The 17,756-nt window shown below is 39.4% G+C and overlaps 1 pseudogene; it reads right to left on the bottom strand.

Annotated features, from left to right (window-relative positions):
* Positions 1-14,728: 14,728 nt before the first annotated feature.
* LOC104081885 lies at positions 14,729-16,110 on the bottom strand (annotated as a pseudogene).
* Positions 16,111-17,756: the final 1,646 nt, after the last annotated feature.

The raw sequence follows: 17,756 nt of genomic DNA, 5'->3' as shown, positions 1-17,756 counted from the left end.
GAGGAACTTCTTTTTTTAACCTAAGATTATTACAGAAAACTGGACAAACTATAGACCAAAGCAGGCTGTGAAGTAACTTAGTTGTTCAACTCAGGTCTGATCAGATCTGGGCTGATTTTGCCCGAAGGACTACATGTCCATACCTGTTAAAAGGTTTTTCTAAAGAAGCTGCTTTAAGGTGACAAAAGTTCCGTTTCCATGTGTTTGGGAATTTTATTTAGCTTTATCAGTTTATTTTGAAATTTTCCAATTTAAATCATGTCATGCTGAAATCTCTCTCAAGTCTGACTGAATGCTTCCCTGAAAACAGGGAGGAAGGAATCCAATCACTCCTTCCACACTGGGATCCTCAATTTAAGATAGTAACCCACTTCCACCTGCATATTGAAGCATACTATTTCCTATTTTATTTATTCCAACACTGCCATCCGCAATGCTAAAAGCAACGTACAAAAATGGAATCCCTCTACTTATTGCCCCTAACAGGGATTTCTCAAACAAATCTTTGAAGACAATTCTCAATATGATGTGTAATCTAGTCTTCAGTAAAGGTCTGATTTAATCTCCAAATTCGGAAACATTGATGGAAATTACCTTAATGCACCTGTGAACAAGAGTCAACATAATAATCCCACTTCACCTCTTTGAGGAAGTTTCATTCTTACACAACGAATACAAGACCCATTGGTTTTGTGACATAAGGCTGCATGAGCTATCATCTTTTTCTTTCTGAATTTCCCACCTCTCCCGGAACTCAAATAATCTACCAATTACTAACTTGAAATTAGACCATAGATAAAAGTTTGTGGGCATCCTGTTCTTCCTCTAATATTTTTTTTTTACACTATGTCAACATGTTTCTTTACATTGTGTTTGACGTATTTACTCTGTATCAATCAGTATCTTTTTCGGACTAAGTTTGTGTTATACATATAAAGATCTACTGAGAAAGTAACAAGTGAAAACCCAGGATATGCAACTGACTTAAACGATAAGCACATTAAAAGAAAAAAAAAAGTCAACACAAGCCAGAGCGATGTCCTGTTGAGACAAATGTCTCTTAGTTTTTTTGCAAAAAAATTACTGTTTAAAATCCCTAACAATTATTTTCTGTGAAAGTTACTTACATGTTCTTTTTGTGGAAAGAGAGCAACTTTTTTAGTATCTGGAATATCACTGAAGGCTTAGTAACAACATGGTCTATGCAGAAAAGGGTCTACTCCAGCTCTGTCACTGACCTTCTCTCAGACCATGGAAATTACAACCAACAGGCCAGGAAGTTCTTAGTGTTTTCTTTTTTTCCAGGAATGTCATGATCTATCCCTAAAAAATGGAAGAATGTGTTATCAGTAATATCTGTAAATAACATTTATTATTAACAATATATTAGTTCAACTTCTAATTGGAATTTTATTATAGTAAGTCAAAATAGCCACCAGTGAATGTAATTTTATTTTTTTCAGATGTGTCCAGATTTTAAAAACACCTTGGTAGGAACTTTCAGAAGACTTAAGAAAAAAGTTAAGCATTTTTTTTAGTATGGATATTTCTATCTGGTGAATTATATGAAATTCTATTACTTTCTTATGATCTAAGGGAGACTGAAATTTTTTTGGGGAAAGAGAGCTTTATTTTTGTTCTGGTAAGCATAGGCTATAAAAACCAAGAGGACTGAAAATGTTTCATGTCATGCAATCTGCTGTACTGCAAAGAATGGCCATGGGAGCACAGCTGCAATTTAGGGAAGGCTGGCTCTAGGCAGTAACAGTAGCCATGATTTTGCTGCACTGCCACTGCAGCAGCAATCTGATGGTACAGGAGATGATAGCTAATATTCTGAATCCATTCACCAGCTATCTGCTGGAATAGTCATTATTTGTTTCTTTCATGAAATACAACACATAAAAATATATAACCTATATGTGTTGGTAAGATGCTGTTCTACTATAATGTGATATTTTTGCCTCCCAAAAGGCTATTTATATCTTCTCTACATGTTTTTAATTTGTGATCATGCATAAATATTTATATGGGGGTGATGCATTTTGTATAGAGAACTTTCTAACTTAGTTCTATTATCTGTGACTTGATGTATCATGGGATTGAATTTCCATGCTTCTATAAGTAGTTGCAGAACCAGTTTCATTTATTCCATTTACACTTTAATTGCAGCCTTCTACAATTTGCAAATTGTGTATTTGCGAGCACAGTTTACATGAAAAATCTGTTTTATTTACCTACGGGAAGCCAAATTTTGTGCAGAACAGGAAAGCCAAAATAACCTCAATGAACACTTCTAAAACCATTTTATATATATGAGTAAAATAAGTCTTGAGAAGCTGGAGAAGTTACAGCACAATTTAATAGCTCAGTGGCTTAATCAGTGTTATGCTGGGTAAGTAGCATTTGAGTCCCTGTCCTATACATGTATTTTTCTAGATCTACAGTAGCTAAAAATCTGCCTGGCACACACAAAGGACGTTTTGCAAAGCTTCAAGGAATACCATACTGAGATTACACATCTTTCCTGGCTGCTTCCACAAGCCATTTCTACCATTTTTGAGTCACAGAATCATAGAATCACAGAATCATTAAGGTTGGAAAAGACCTCTAAGATCATCGAGTCCAACCGTCAACCCAACACCACCATGCCCACCAAACCATGTCCCTAAGCACCACAAAGGAGTCCTTTCCTTTCCAACAAGCAAATGCATCTACACTAATGGTAGAAGAGGCTTCTGTTAGGGGAAGCTATCAGACTGCAGAGCAAAATGTGACCATAGGGTTACAATCCACAACCTTTAAGTAAAAGCCTTGAAGTAAAGCAGAATGTGTAACATTGTATTACCAAAAGATAAACTACAGAGCACCATTTGAGAAATACATCATATTAATTTAGCATTTAGTCCAAGAAACAAATGACAAACCATGTTCTAAGATATGCAGTCACCAGTGGAGTTGCAATAGTCGAGTCTTGCTGATTCAAACCCAAGCTTTTCTTAAATTTGTGATTGCATTCATTTTTTCCTATATTTTAAATAGTAACTGTTTAGGGGCTGACCTTAAAACACATAAAACATGAAGTCCCATTGACTTCAGTAACATTTACACAGAACAGGATAAACAGAAATGAAAATAACAGGAAAGAATCCAAGGCTCTAGACAAAAATCTACATTTGAAATGGATCAAAAATTCTCAGGTTTGGGGTGTGATCCAGTGAGGGTCAGGAAGGAAATTCCTTAGGGAAGATTTTCATAACTATCTACTGTTATCTACTACATGGATTTTGTTTGTTAGTTTGTTCTACATCTTACTCTGAAATATCTTGTGGAAGCCATTGTTAAAGACACTGTTTTAGACAACACTTACTAATATTGCTGATCAGGGGAAACAGGCTTGTTCTCTACTTGCTTCATTTACCATAAAAGATGATGTTTTATTTGATTTAGGAATAAAACAGTATGGATTATTGCAACACATTGCAGAAAAATGTCTGTTGTAACAGGAGTAATGTCCACTACAAAGGATTTGGTCTACACCTAATGCAGTAGTACCCATTAATGTATGTAAAGAATGTCTGGGGTTGGATTAGTCCACAGAGGACGATATAGTTAAGACAAATAATGCTCTGTTGTTTTAGTTAATTTTGCATTATTCCTAAATAGTATACTTTAGGAACAGTAATACAGAAAACGAATTATACTCTTAATACAGGTCTTCTGAGCCTTTTAATTTTCATTTGTAGGTATCACCATTTCCCGGAGAGCTTACATATACAAATTGTGCTGGTAGAGAATGGATAAGAGAAACAAGAAAATATTTCAATGATACCAATGCATGACTACCAGTATTAGAGTTCAACTGGAAATCATTACTGAAGTTAGAGAGCCCTTTTGTATGTCTCTTCTTTCCACGGCATCAAAAATCTGGGGGTAGCATGTGAGACACAGATGAATTTTGAACAATCACATTTACTAATTATATATAGAGAAACAGTGTCTAAATATGTAAGTGTCAGGTTGCTCTGGGGGCTACTAAAATAGACCATTAAAGAGGTCCCAAAATATTTAAAGAAGTACTACCTCTCTGTACTAAAAGTTCATTTTTAGATTGTATAATAAGGACATGATTAAGCTTCAAAGCTCCAGTGTTATAACACAGACTTACTGAGACTCCTTGAAGGCAGAGTTCTTTCTTTAGATGTCTTCGGGATCAAGATGAAGCTACCACACTTTCCTATATACATAATATAATGCACAAACAGTGTTCTCGAGCATCAGTTCAGGAACTCTATAGCGATTAACATACTTTTTGCCTAGAAAATTAATGCTGAAAATGGTCAAGATTTCTTTAGTTGATAAACAGTTTGTCAGGATGACTCATGTTTTTCTAATATGGATTAAGAAATTTAATTCTCCACAGAAGGCTATAATGATGAGTGATAACAAATGATAAATTCCACATGCACACAACTGCTAGAACCTGTTTCAAGTACGTTACTGACAAAAATCCCTCTGAGCACTTTTCTGTGGGACCAGGCCTCAGCACCTAACTGCTGCCTGAGATGAGGTTCTCTGCTGTACCCATAAGTAGCAGGACTCTCAGCCTGTTGATGACGGAGGCTTTAAATAACTCCATACACTGAGGTACTCCAGAGGAAATGTCTGTTGATGGCCTGTCTGAAGGCCAAGCTTCTCTTGCCAGAAGTACTGCCAGATTCTCTTCAACAGATGGTGGCATGGGTCAGCTTTGCCCCAGCGTAAAACCTCTTGCAAGCCCGTAGAAAGGATGCCTGCAGGGCATCTAGTGGCAGTTCCTTCTTTGCAGCACAGGGAAATTCACCTCTCACCCTACCAAGAACTGAGATTTTTACATTTCTGCAAGCTACTCCTGCACTCTTTTACCCTTTGTTCAGACATCAGAGGGAGCATGAGAAGTTATTTGTTGTTTTTTAATACCTTAATCTGTTTGGAAAATGTGGGTGATCTTGTAATGGTTAATTGTGACGATGATGCAGTGTTTTCTTCTTTTTCTTACCCCCCTGTGGATGTATCATACTTCATCTTTGGGCACGGGGGAGAGAAGCAGAGCTACAGCCTGTTCACATGGGAGACAGAAGAACATCAATCTCGGAATCTATTGTCTCTCTCTACCAGTGATCTCCACTAGCAGACTGCAGCATACTCTGCATGGATATTCTCATAAAATGAACTTTTTATAGTTTAGATTGTTGCAGATACACGTAAGAAAACAAGATTTTTTTTTTCTTTATAAGGAATGAATGATGTTGACCATTTCCTTTTTTTTTTTTTTTCTGTTGGTTCATATGTATTTCAGGCTCTTCCATAATTTCCTAGTACTGGTTAGAAAATGGAGTGGAAAGTAATACTGAAATTTTTAAAACAGTAGTTACACCCTTTGCTAAAATTAAATTATTTTTTTCAGATGTGTTCTGTCTTTCTGAGGCATAAATGAATAAGGTGCTTTTTTGTAGTGCAGTGCATAAGTTGAAAATAAAGAGTAAAAGACTAAAGTATAATAAGCAAATGTATAAGTAAAAGCTATTATGAAAAATAGAGAAAAACTGTGAAAGTGTGTTCCTTGTTTCATAATAATAGTTAAACTCTGAAAAGTTTAAACCTTAATACTTTTTACAATTTAGCATTTTATTAATTAATTACTTGTGTTTGCCATAGAGAATCATGTTTTCTTTATTGCTCCTTTAGACTGGGAGTTGAATGGCAACAATATTCAGTTTAATGCTAGAGTTTGTGCCAGTATTTCTGATTCTGCAGGTTGTTTCCACTGGGAGAACTAGATGATGGCTTCAACGACTCTTCTCAAGGAATCTTGCTCATTTGAGTCCTGTTCATTTCAAGCAATATACATAACCCCCCTTTTTTTCTGAACACAGCAAGAAACACGAGATAGTTTCCATGCTCAGAGTTTCAGGCCTCCAACAGACAATGTTCACCCACACGCACACACATAACACACACACAATTGTATGCGTTTGTTGCTTTTATGGACAGGAGGGACTGTTGTCCTCTATAGCCTCTGCTGTCACAAGCCAAATATTTCATTTAAGAACTTCCATAATCTGTCTCCCTCCCTGCTGTTTTTTATCTCTTCCTCTCGGATGTATGGAGCTACCTCCAGACAACTCCCAACCCTTCTGGCTTCAGACTAGATTGTTCAGCTTCCACTCCAGGCTTGTCATTCTGATGAATGATTTGTGCAATGACTTCTGTGGTTTCAGATTAAAAAAAAAAAAAGGGTATTGGACTGTAGCTGGAATGGAAGTGGGTTATCATTCCTACTAACCTTAAATAGGGTTTAGACTTTTTCATAAATCAGAGGTACATCTCTTGAAAGTCAGATGCAGTCTGCCTTTTACCGTCTTTTGCGCCATTGCAACTTGCTATCTATCTGACCAGACAATGTGCACAAGGTGCCTGGTTCCCAGAGTGGAATCCATCATCCTGCAATTACTTTCAAGTATCTTTTTGTGTGCTTAACAGGAGCAATTTAAGGCTGCAATCTAGTAGTGCATTGTCTCTAAAGGAGAAGCCGCCTTCTGCTAGTAGCCACCTCTCAACCCCCTTGCAAGAAGGGGTCCTCTGCCTGCACGGTAAGCCAGCTCAACTCACTGCCTGTGCAGGAAAACATTCACTTTTTTTTTTTAATCAAAGTTTTCTATCTGAAAACACAAAGCAGCTTATAAGTTGGTTATATATACTACCAAATAAAATAGGTCAAGGAACATTCTTTGACCCTCAGGTCAGTTAGCACACAAAGTCCACATCAATATGTATAAATCTTTATTACCCCTTTCTGTCCATAGTGTTACATACTGTCCCACAGTTGATAATTACTGCAGTCACATTCAGATGATGTTAGTAACCTGTGTAAGCAGTCCTCTGTTTCCGTACAAGTTTGGCTAGGTTAGCCTAAAAGCTGCTGAAGATACCACAGCATAGCCATATGCTGTGATACTATCCTGATACTATCCTTGCCATTTATCAGTACTCAGCAAAACTGTGTGTGCTGATAAAGCAGCTTTTTTTTTGCCTCAGGTAAAATTGCAATTTCAGTACCATTTTTTGTAACAGCTATGCTAAATTATTATAATTGGGTTTTTTTGCAATCCCAACCAAGATATCTATGTCAGCAAAAGTTTTTAAATTTAAATCAGGACTCAGACTTGTCTGCATCCTAGTCAGGTCATATTTTCAATTTGTTTTTTAATAACATAAAGGCATGAACCTTAAAAAGCAGAATCACAAGAGTACAAGCTATATTTTCCACTTTTGGTTACTCAAAAGCCATACTGCCTTTTTACTTCCCAGACACTTTAGGTGGCTCTGTTAGTACAGTCCTTGCAGTTTCTGTGTGTTCAATTTTACAGAACCCTAGAGGTATGAGGGTACTTTTATACACATTTTACATGGTGAGAAATACAGGCACAGCTGTGAAAGACCAAGAACCATCTATAACAAAGGACTTCAGGGCCTAAATGGGACTTAGGGGGAATGTAGGTACATCCAGAATGGTGACCCTGAAAGCCACTGCTCAACTGCTGCTTAATATTTCATTCTACTATTTTTCAGATACCCCTCGTTTAGGAGGGTGAGCAAGCAGCACAGCGCATATGTCAGCCTCAAGTACAATCATAATTCAGAAAGTGGCTGAGGGGTTTCAAGACTTTGGTATCTAAGGTAGGAATGTTATGTCTCGTATTTTGTCAATGAAGAGAGCAGGACTTCTAACTGATGTGCTAAGGATTTTCCTTTTAGTGACTATATAAAGTGTCTACATTAAACAGACCAAACAATCTCTTATACCCTAGCTTTGGGGACTAAGACTGCCTTCCTCTAGTGTGCACCTTGCATCAGAAATGCCAGATTCCTCTTTCTCATATCTAGATGACTGTTCTTCATCACATCTTTTATGTGCCAAACTACTGGGATTTCCATATCTTCTGAACCCTCTAAAATAAGCCATGTTTAGGTCTTTCAGATATGGTCTTAGAGGGCATATCTAGAGCCTGAATCCTAAAAAAGTCATTTATTCCCTCTCCTGAGGAGAAGGTCCTGAACTGGGGATCTTAAGTAAAGGAAGTGTGCTAGCTCCAAAAAAGGGAAGTATTTCCTATAAGCTCTTTCAGTCAGTGCTTTCTATTGGAAAACTCTAGGCTGATTTTATGCAACCTAGATGACTAGTGGAAGGGCTGTGTCTCCAAAAGCTTGTCCACTCTTCTTGACTATGTTAGACTAGCTGATACAAGACACTACTTTTCCATATGTCACTATTTTGTTGACTTAAAGAGAATTCATTAGGAGTGCTCTAATTTTCAGATTTAAGTGCCATGTGTACAGGTGTCTTTGTCCAAAATGAGGTCAACAGACTTAATCTGAACTCCAGATAAATGTCAACTGTCAATCTGTGAATCCATCAAATATTCCATTCAAGGCTTGGTTTGTTGTTTTTGTTGCGGGTTTTTTTTTTTTGTTGTTATAGCATCTCTTTGATTTTTTGTAGTGATTAAAAGATGTATATTGTGTTCTGGACTAGTGTACCTGTTAAAAATCCTTGAATTACAGCTCCAAATACATACATACATATCTATTCCCACACATACTGGATGGAGTAACATTTAGTGTACCTAAGTCTTATCTCAAGATAAGGCAAGTCTTGTGCCATATGGAGTAAGCAGTCCGTCTAGTATTTGGTGTATGGAGCACTGTTTCGTGTCTTTCATCATGATCCAAATGGCAGAAGGTATTACAGACCACCATGCATGCAGCCTAACCAGTCCAACAAATTGTTGAGGAAGCAAGCATGGACTCTTCAGAGAACTGTGCCTGAATTTCTCATTTGTGGAACAACTATGCAGAGATGTGCTAGAGTGGCTTTTGCAGTATTCAGATATGTCCATGGCTAGGTAATGACGAGAATGAAAATAGACAAAACATATGTGCTGGTAAACTTGGACAAAAGGATATCTATTATAACCAGCATGCTCCTTATTCCTACTGGCATTTCCACAACATGCAAAATAAGCTAATTGACATACATGTGGAACTTGCATTCACCTTCTATCACCAGTTGCCTGATTAAAGATTACATCCTATAAGAAGAACAGATTTCTGTTAGGAAACTAGCTACTTCAGATTCCTACTGTTCCTTAACTAAAGAGTTAAGTATTGGAAAGTCAACCTGTGAGGATTCAGTCATGCTGTGTTAGGAGAATCTTTGGTCTGACCTAATAGAGCCATGCTTCTGCCACTAGTTTGATTACAAAAGCTCTTCCCCCACTGATTTAACAGCACCAGTCATACACACAAAAATAGTAGGCTTTCAGAGACTAAGGTTTCCAAACTGCACAAGTGCCACAGTGAGCAGACTCATACTTTTTTTTCAGTGACTGTGTTAACTAGAATATCTTCTGTTTCCAGCACACAAACGTGGGAAAAGCTGGCAAGGTGCAGGGGTCTCAGGTCAGACACCAAGATGCTTGAATAAGCTGAGACCTTGTATCACTGGTATCTGCAGAACATCATTATTTTGGGAATCTACCTAGCTCTTCCTACGACAGTTTATGAATTCATGCCCTGACAACATGAAGCCATAGAGGACCTTAAATAACGCTCTAAAAAACAGAGAACTGTTAGAACACACACTGAGAATGCTGAAAGGCTGGTAGCATTTGCAGCAACAACTTAAAATTTAGTAAACCCAAAACTGTAAGTGCAGGGTGCAGCAGCCTACAATAACTGATGTCTGCAACTGCTTTTGCATGGCGAAAGACTGGAACTCCATGACCACTTATGGAATCAACTGTTCTCAAGGTGGTGCCTGGAAAGTGAATACTCCTAGGTTGAGGAAGACTAAGGACAATGTACTACACGTACTCATATTTCTATCACATGCTGTGTTTCTAATGTGTTCCTGCTAGCTCTTCTTATTCTGCTAGTCTTCAGATGTTGTTCTGACTTATAGGGCTTTGTGATTATAGAATTAAAAATCTTTTTTTTTTAAACTCTGTGAGGAAGGAATTGCTGGTGTACATAGTTATTTTGTTCTTAATGAACATTCTGGACTGTGGCAAATTTTCTGCTGAATTAGATATTCAGCTTCACGTCATTTGAATGCCATTTCAGGCTCCAGAGCTTGCTTGCAGTAAGGTCCTTTGTGTAGCTGCTAGTTCTTTCCTCATGAGAGGGAGCCAGCAGCAAGTGGCTCAAACAAAACTTTATGTTACTCATCATTTAGGCTTTTGAAGGCAGCACAGTGAGGTCAGCTCTGCCAGCTTTAATCGTGGAAGGATGAGGACCCTCTAATAGAAAGTCCTTTGGTTCTGCAGACAGGCTAAGCTCAATAAGTTACTTACATAAGCTCTCTTCTTCCTGAGTTTCTAACACTTGTATCCTCTCTCTTATTCTTAACAGGGAGAGGACTGGTTGTCTAATTGTCCCAGAATTAAAAGTGCAGCAAATATTCAGTCATTCTTTCAGATCTTCACTATCTCCCTGTCTACTTTCCAATGTAGGAAGGACCTGAATGTAAGAAAAAGCTGAAAGAAGAGTAATCTGAAGACGCTGTGGTTCCCGAGGTACACTGGTTTTGAAAACAAAGGCATGCAAAGTGCTCTACACTGAGGCCTACGCTTTCATTAGCAGAGTGGCAGTGCCAAGGCTTGCACCAGGCTCAATAAAGCATTATATACAAGCTCATCCATCATAGTGGAAAAAGCACTGCAGGAGTGCATGGTCTCTCTCCCTCTTCCTGACCATTTTCCCCAAGGCTCTACCCCTGCTCTCTGCCAGCCATTCTGTGATCCCTTTCTTCTGGTCATGGGACTCCTTGTATATCGGAGCCTCCAGCCCCTCTTGCAGCAGCCACATGCTAAATGGAGCAACTACATTTTCAGAGTATTGGCAGTAAAATATGCTTGCTTGATGTTAGAAATACACCTCCTACTTCACAGAAATAAAAGCTGTGGATTGTCACATCTAACGTGCCAGACTATTTTGATTTCAACAGTTCAGAAGAGGAGAATGATTTTGTTTAAAGCAGCCTCAGGCTCAGCCATGCTCAGCTGTTCTTTGGGAGTAGGGGGGATCTAGAAAAGGGAGATGGAGGAATAAAAAAATTGTTAACTTTCAGTGGCCAGCAATTTACCTACCAACAGTACTATACGGGTTGCTTAGAGAACTGTTTCGTTAGTGTCTTGTCTAACCTCCACTTCTTTTTTTCCTTTCTGTAATGTTAAGTGCTTCATCCAGAGCTGTATTCAGAACAACATGCATAGCAGAGGAGGCATTGCAAGGTTCAAAACAGGACCCTACACACCCTGCTACCCATCAGGAAGCTTCCTTCCTCCTGTAGGGAATGTCACCTCATCTGACTAAACCTGTTCCAATGAAAGAACCAGGTCAAAGCAGTAACCTAGACAACTCCAATGTTATAGCTAACACTACTATTTATATATCTACTACTGAGAAGGGAATAGTTACTCCCTTACTTCTTTTAATTTTCTTTTGCCCACTGGGCTTCTTTTAAGCAGGTGCTGTCATGCAATTGGTGTTTGTCAGCTCCACCCAATGAGCAGAAAACCCAAGGCACTTAACAGGTTTTCTTCTAGCTCCAGTTGCAAGGTTAGAGGATGGGATTGCAGATACGATTTTTTCTTCCTTTTTTTAAATGTTGGACCTTTATTCTGTTTGTTTGCTTTAGATGCTTGTGGTACTGCCATGTGATCTGAAAAATGCTCAGCTGAGCAAACTGCTCAGAACTTAGTGTAGTGTTTGATATTTTTATGATTTTAATCAAAATAGTGGTGCTTGGTATACTTTCAAATGCAACTAGGATTTGACTGTGTTTATCTGGCTAATTTTCAGAATGTTGAGATAACACGGACCATTACAGCAGGTTTACATTCAGCTTTGCAAATTAGGAAGAGCACTGTAATAGGAAATGACGAGTTAAGTATGTGTCCTGGTTTCAGCTGGGATGGAGTTGATTTTCTTCCTATTAACTGGTATATGCTGTGTTTTGGATGTGGTATGGAAATAGTGTTGATAACACACTGATGTTTTAGTTGTTGCTAAGTAATGTTTACACTAGTCAAGGACTTTTCATTTTCCCGTGCCCTGCCAGGTGCGCAGGGGACTGGGAGGGAGCGTGGCCGGGATGGCTGGCCCAGCTGGCCAATGGGCTATTCCATACCATATGACATCATGCTCAGCATATAAGGCTGGGCAAAGAAGAAGAAGGGGGGAACGTTCGGAGTGATGGCGTTTGTCTTCCCGAGTAACCGTTACGCGTGATGGAGCCCTGCTTTCCTGGAGATGGCTGAACACCTGCCTGCCAATGGGAGGGAGTGAATGAATTCCTGGCTTTGCTTTGCTTTGCTTTGCTTGTGCACCCGGCTTTTGCTTTCCCTATTAAACTGTCTTTGATTAAGCTGTCTTTAGCTCAACCCACGAGTTCTCTCACTTTTACCCTTCTGATTCTCTCCCCCATCCCACCCGGGGGTGGGGTGAGCGAGCGGCTGCGTGGTGCTCAGTCGCCAGCTGGGGTTAAACCACGACAGTATGGATGAGTTGTAAAGAGCCTCTGAAAACAGAAGGTTTACAGAATCATTGATTGCACATGAACAGAGATTGCTATAACTTGTGGTTACGTGGGAAACTCACCATAAATCACCATAAGATGCAGAATCTTGCAAATCCATGCTGGGATCTGAACTGAAGAAGTTTTCAGTGTGCATAGCTGAGTGATACATGATCCTGAGATAGTAGTGACTGGTTATCATTTTAGATGTTATGCGAAAACTACAAGGAAGAAACACTTCCTAGCGTGGCTGGAACCACTAGGCACTGTAGTGTTCAGAGAGGTTCTGGTGACAGGAATTTTGAATTTACTTTTCCTTTATGGTGTCAGAAGGAGTAAAATAAAATTCTGTATCTATGTTTGAAAACAGTCTCAATTTTAAGTTCAACCCAGCTGTACCCTGAGGCTGAAACATGGCCATGTTTTGGCAGCAGGGAAGACTGCCATATGTTGCAGTGATAAAGAAATTACACTGATGCCAATCTCTAAAGTCAGACTTATAAAAATATCTAAGGGACTATATTCGTAGCAGTGTAAGCTTTTATATATATACAGAAGAGTCTTACAAGTCTATATTTAAGGGTAATTTTTCTGTCTTTTTAAGAGTCACACACTTTGTAAATGCTGCAAGCCCCAATTCACTATTGTTCTTGAGAGAAGTTGTATATAACACATAAATCCATTGCATTTCCCTGTTACACAGAATTGCTTGCTGTCTAGCTCCCAGCTTCCAATAGCCACAGGACAATTCTATTCTTTGAATAAGTTCTTACTTATTGACTGGCTTTTAGTGAGCACATACTGGAAATCGATAAGAAGATTCTTTTTTTAGCAGTCATTCAGTCAGGCCTCTAAATGAGAGCATGGATGTGGAGACCCTGAACGTGGCTGGCAGCAACATGACATACTCTTTCTTTTTTTAAGGTCAGTGTAGGCCGTCAGTTTGTAGCTCTCATGGGTAACTTCCAATGCTTTTTATATCGTCAATTAGTTTGTTTTAGTGCCAGCAGTATGTCAAGGATCTTTGAACTCAAAAGACTATTTGTATTCTTGATATGCATATAATAAAACCTATTGTAGGATCTATTTGTACGATGTGGTAGTTCCAAACCACATCTACTGCAACTTAATGCAGAACAAAATATCCAATACAAAATACTAATCTCAATCATAAATCTTCTGTTTTCTATTGTAAACACTGAAGCTGGTGTTTCTCATTGCTGAAGGAGGACTGCTACTGACTATCTGAGCAGTTTTAAATTCACTCTCTTTACCAGTATCCTGAAACGCATTTGTGAGATTGCTAAGAAGTTGCTGAGAACAAACAATGGATTCCACCAGCATCTTCTTGTTTTCACCATTTATGTCCCTGAACTCTTGAAGAAATTATCCAGGGATGCAATAAATTTGTTTTGAAGCATAGGTTTTACTGCTGACTAGGTCCATAGTTTCCAGGTAAACATTTTCTTGCCCAGCAGTGATGGTGGTCTTCAAACTTCTGGTTTTTTGACTGTATACCAGCCAAGTTCTTCTGTGTCTCCTGTGCCAACAGGTCCAGCTGACTTTGCAGTGAGGACACTAATTCATTTGCGTTCTTTGTGTATACAAGTCTTTCCATTTCCACTTCTTAAATTCTCACAGCTGAGAAAAAACACTGGCTGTTTCTTCCTGTAATTTTTTTCAGAGACAGAGATCTCCTAAGAAGATATTAATTTCTTTTTATGGCCCTCCATCTCATCAGCCACAGCAGAACATTTCCTCGTGTTATTCTGAAACTGGCAGTTTAGTTCCAGGACAATTTCCACTATTGATGTCAGGATATTTAATGCTCTTCCTAATCCGCATATATGCTCCTCAGTCAACCTCAGTCAACCTTTACTAGCAAATGGCACAGTCTTATGTTGTAATATTTTTTCAAACATATAAGTTCAGGGGACAACATTTTTTTAACAGAGGCAAAAGACACTGATACAACTAATGCAAATACATTAGTTGCTGAACAACTGGTAGATAGGAGGCCACCTATAAAATATGCATAAGGTGTCAACATCTGTTGCTGCTTCAGACTGTTCTCACTAACTGAATCTGGTATTTTGTTGAAGAGAACATTCATTTCTCCTGCAAATGTGTTTGGACAATAGCATTGTGTTGATCAACAGCCTTATGATCCAGTTTTGCATAGATACATCTTCTGTATGAACAGTACTAACCAAATGGCTAGCTGTGCCATGAAGTTTTTCTTTGGTGCTTTCCAAAACTGAAACCACATATTCTTTCTCAGACAGAGGAACCTTGGTTTCTTGCAGATCTGTCTGTGCTTCTTTCAGTTCTTCCTCCTTGATTTGCAGATCTCTTTTGATTGTTAAGGTTCGCTTTTATCAATTGTGAATGGTTTAGTGATTGTTTTCACCACTTCTTCCATGGCGCTGATTATGTCAATATACTCTGCAACTTGTTCTTCCTGAACTGTCAGCTTTCTTTTAAGGGCTTCATGAATTTTCAGTGAAAATATAGACTCCATTTTACTCTCGTGCAGCAGCAAGGTCCCCTTTTAGCTGCTCAATCTCTTCAGTATCTTCCTTAATAATAGCTCCTTTTGGCAGCTGCTGGTTAACTTCAGGCTTCATTATGTTCTTTGCTCTGTGAGCATACTTCCGTGTACTCAGTGTTTCCTCATGATTTATAGTTTGTGAGAAACTGCGATAATTATTGATGTTCTTCGTTGTTCTCCAAGAGAGTCTTGAAGGATTCTTGTAAGTTAAGATTCTCTGTGTCTCCTTCCACAAGAGCAGTAATAACTCTTTCTCCAGTCAGAATGGACTACTTGGTATTTCCAGCTTCACAAGCTCTTTTATCAGCTGCCGCAAACCAAAGTGTTTTCACATCCTGCAAGATTAACCAAGTTTATCTTCCCAGTTCTAAGAAGCTTCTGTCCGTCTGCTCTGGTTTCTTTCATATGGATGACAACCAAAAACACAGACTAGGATCAACTGGAATATGCATTTGTATAAGGAGCTGCAGTAGTTCTTTTTGCTGCACTTCCTTCCAAGATTTGATAGGCTTCATTTTTGTTGTGTACAGGTATTTCTTCCAAGCCTTTCACATTTACATCTGTCTTATTTATGGGATGATCAAACATTTGCAGCCTTTCTCCAGCACTGGGAACAGGATTCAGAAGATCAAAAAGCTCTATAGATTTCCAGAAGAGAGGCTTTTACAAAAAAAATCAGTGTCAATCTCTCTGAGTTTTTCTAATATTTGTTGCAAAGTATTATAGCTGGTAGCAAATCCTCTTCCAAAGTATATTCTTCATTGGGGCTCCCCTTAAATTGTGAAGGTCTTTCCAATACCAGTTTGGCCCGAAATGATCACTGTACAGTTGTACCCATAATAACTTGATCCAAAATGTGACTCACAACACTCCTGTATGTATCAGTTGTTTGTGACACCTCCAGTGCAGACACTAACTTCTTTTCTTGCTTGATCACAGTCTACAAAAGCGTAGGCACTTGCTTTACATCCTGAGGCATTAAAAGGCCTGCACCACACCACCACCAAGATGTTCTTGCCCTTCACGTTCTTTGTGTAGCCACTTCCCTGGAAGCTCAAGGAAGCCATGCTGGGCCTCAGAGCCAATCTGTCAGGGAAGAGGCAAAGCACTGACTGTCCGTCAATGCTTTTGCAGCCCCTTGAGCTCCAGCCAACTGCCTGCTGCTCACATTCTGCTTACCTCAGCCACCGGCACTGCGCCTCCACACTCCAGTTCCTGCCAAGTTTCTAGTTACAGTGGCCCAGAAGTGTCTGAGTATAGAGAGACTCTGCTCATCACTTTCCTTGCCATGTCCACACTGTGCAGTGCAGCAAGGTGTGGACACGTTTAAGCTAACACTGATGAAAATAGCCCTGGAATAAAAGGTAACGTAGCCACAACAGTTTTGTGTTGCACATGAGTTAACTGGCAGTGATATGAAGCAGTGGCCCTGTCCTTATGCCTCTGTTTTGAAACAGAAATGGGCCTCTGCCAAGTATTGCCCTGCATTGGCACCAACCTACTTGAAACTTGACTTGGAGAAGCTTTGCATTACTACACAAAAGGCACCATATAACACATCTGGTGCTGTGCACTCTCTGAACTGACTTTCTAGTTTTCACTGTCTGCTCTGCAGATGAAGAACAGTGGTATTTCTAGATGCCTTTCGTGGACACCTTGAAGCAGAACAACTCATCTGTCAGTAGGCTTAACTAAAGGCCCACACCCTCTGAAAAATATTTTAGGGAATTTTCATCTGAAAAAGGCTTGAACTCCTCTGATGTGACACATATGTAAAATTTAATACAAAAGTATATTGGAGATGGAGGCAGAGATTTTTGAGATCTACTGTTTTTAACAGTAGTAACTACACAGATAAGAAAACAGGAATTGACTCCTAAAAAAATCAGTAGCAAGATATGGACTGTGCTCAAAACTAGTGCTGCTCCAAACAGTTCTCAAAATAGTATTTCCTCCTACATATTAAAGCACTGTCCAGTCTTGTTAAATTATGTGAGTGGCTCACTAATCATTAGATTTATTTTTGAATTCTCCTGAATGTTCTTCACAATCATGGGACCAGTTAGAGGGTCGGAGAAGAAAAGCTTCCACCACATTACAGTTTCAGGAGGCGAGACTGAAAACAGTGTTGAGTGTTACTGAGCCTCACTGCAAAGCCTGGTACTGTGTCTCTGCAAAAACGGCATCTGGAAAAATACATGAGTGCAGCATGCCTGTGTGCAGCAGTTGCATCTCAGAGAGGCGTCCCTCGTCACTCTTGCAATAAGGTTTTTAAAAATCCACGTCAAAATCCTTAATAGGATAGTAAAGCACTGATGCTTTAATATCCAAGATGTAGCGCTCAGGCCCTGACCCTGCAGTGGGCCTGCTCTTCTGGAGCCCTCCCCCTTTCCAGCCATATTTCTTGTCCAAAAATTTTCCTTCCCAACGCCCTCCTCCGCTGACAACCCTCCTGACCCCGCTGTCCCAGTGGTGATCCCCCCTCTCAGGTGCTCTGCCCACAAACTTATCGCTACTTCAAGGGCTTGCCGAGGCCTTCTCCCTCCAGCCCTCCCGCAGGGCCGCGGCCCCAGCGGGCGGGAAGCC

The sequence above is a fragment of the Fulmarus glacialis genome, unplaced genomic scaffold, assembly GCF_000690835.1.
Source record: "Fulmarus glacialis isolate BGI_N327 unplaced genomic scaffold, ASM69083v1 scaffold38379, whole genome shotgun sequence".
Lineage (NCBI taxonomy): Eukaryota > Metazoa > Chordata > Aves > Procellariiformes > Procellariidae > Fulmarus > Fulmarus glacialis.
This window is presented reverse-complemented; position numbering and strand designations above follow the sequence as displayed.